Consider the following 2,536-nt stretch of genomic DNA (forward strand, 5'->3'; position numbering starts at 1 on the left):
CTGGTCCATTTCTCTAGCCTGTTGAGGTCCATCTGAATGACAACCATCTGGTGTATCAGCCATTCCTCCCAGATTTGTGCCATTGTGATTTTGATGAAGCTGCACTGTCTCTCTCTTCAAGTCATTAAGGAAGATATCCAACAGTATTGACCACAGGACCTAGGGTACACCACCAGTGACTGGCCTCCAGCTGAACTTTGTGCCACTGATCAAAACCCTTTGAACCCAGCAGCTCCATCAGTTTTCAGTTCACCTCACTGTCCACATACCTAGTCTGTAGTTCACAATTTTGTGAGGCTGTCACAGGAAACACTGTTGAAAGCTCTGATGAAGTCCAAATGAACAACTTCCCCTACTTTCTCCTCATCTACCAAGGCACTCATTTCATCACAGAAGGTGATCAGGTTGGTCAGGCATGGCTTCCCCAGCCTAAATTCATCCTGACTACTCCCAACCACCTTCTTATCTTTGGTCTGTTTGGAAACAGCTTTTGGTATCATTTGCTCCATGACCTTCGCAGGGAATACAGGGAGGCTGGTCAGCCTGTAGCTCCCCAAGGTCTCTCAAACCCACAGGTTTGTTCCTGCCATTGCCAGCTACAAACAACACTTTTACAATTTAAAACAAATGACTGATATTTAAGCAGAGCTGACAAATATTCCTGGACATGCTATCCAAAACATTCTGCTTAATTCTGTAACAGGATAAAAATGCTTGTAATTTTTCCTAAGATGAAGTTTGGGAGAAAATAGCAAATGGTGCAGCAGTACTATTAGTTTATTGCCAATCAATTACAGGAACATTTACTTTACTTGGAGAAAGAGTGGGCTGAGATTCTGCTAGGCACATTAGAATCCAGCTGCTACAGGGAGATGCTCTGAAAGCACTGCAAGAGGCATTGTGCAATGTGGTGTAAGTATGTTTAGAAGTGTCTAGCAGGGCATGAGGAATCAGAATCATAGAATGGTTGGGGTTGGAAGGGACAGAATCATCTGTCTCCAAATATCATCTAGTTCCAGCCCCCCTGCATGGGCAGGGACACCTCTCACTAGACCAGGTTGCTCAAAGCACCTTCCGACCTGGCCTTGAACACTTCCAGGGATGGGCATCCACAGCTTCCCTGAGCAACCTGTTCCAGTGTCTTACCAGCATTTCCTCCTAATGTCTAAACTAAATCTCCCCTCCTCCATTTTTCTCCATCCAGTGTTTTAATCCATTCCCCCTTGTCCTATCACTCCATGCCCTTGTAAAAAGCCCTCCCCAGTTTTTTCTGTAGCCCCTTCAGCTACTGGAAGGTGCTTTAATGTCTCCATGGAGCCTTCTCTTTTCTAGGCTGAACAACCCCAACTCTCTAAGCCTGTCTCCATAGCAGAGCTGCTCCAGCCCTTTGTGGCCCTTCTCTGGACTTTCTCTATAAGCTCCATGTCCTTCTTATACTGGGGGCTCCAGAACTGGACACAGCATGTGGGGTCTCACAAGAGCAGAGTAGAGGGGAATGTCCACATGGGCCAGTAACTGAATCACCTTTGCACTGATGGGCCACTGCAGCTGAGCTAATCAGCCATCCCAGGGTGGACTAGCTCTGCATGTAAACAACTGGTGTGTCTGGCTGATAAACTTTGAGTTGCCTGTAACTTTATTTAGAAAAGGAACAGATAAAACAATTTATGTGGATAGAAGCTGGTGTAAACTATACCAGCACGAGGATCATTTTGTTTCCAAGAACATTCAACCTCTGAAAGAAAATCTAGCAATTGTATTGGCCCACTTTTAGAATGCTTTAAAAGCACTAACATGTTTTTATAAGAGCAGAAGTGTTCCAAAAGTAGCTGCTTCTTGCTCCATTAAGAAGCAGGATGCTCTAGTAGTGTCACAGTGGGACAGAAGAAACAGCTGGTTCTTAGTGTGAACATTTGACAGCCAGAAGTGGATTTCTGTCTCTGGTACTGACATCTCCAGTGTCTACACCCAAAACTTTACAGAAGCATAGAATGGCTTGGGTCAGAAGGGACCTGTGTGTTGGAAGGGACTTTTAATGATTATCTCGTCCAACCCCCTCCCTCCGCTTCTCCCAAAGTTTTTTAAGAGCTGGCCAGGGAAACTTTTTACCTCATGGTGATAACTTTAATCTTTGGAAATTTTCAGAGGCTGGAAGGATGATGCTGTTTGAGCAAGGCACTGAGAGGTGACCAGATGCCTGGGAACTACTTTCCTTGATGTCACAGGCAAAATAATGAAGAACTGATAAGGGACTTGATTAATTGACAACTGAAGGCTAGATACAGAACTAATGCCAGGCGACAGGGTTGTGTGGAAAATAACTCTGTGTAACATAAGCCTGTTTAATTCTTAGAGATTGTTTGGCTGATAAAGGTATCAGTGGGCACGTCACAGAATTAAATTGGGGAGCATGACAGAACAAGCTCAGCACTCACCACTAGCAGAGCACACGCTGCACAGATTAACAACTGCTAACATCCTCCTGGAAATGGGTGTGCATGGTGAAGTCCTGCAGGAGCAGTGTCAGGCTCAGATA

The sequence above is a fragment of the Chaetura pelagica genome, unplaced genomic scaffold, assembly GCF_000747805.2.
Source record: "Chaetura pelagica isolate M959 unplaced genomic scaffold, ChaPel_1.0 scaffold283, whole genome shotgun sequence".
Taxonomy (NCBI): Eukaryota; Metazoa; Chordata; class Aves; order Apodiformes; family Apodidae; genus Chaetura; species Chaetura pelagica.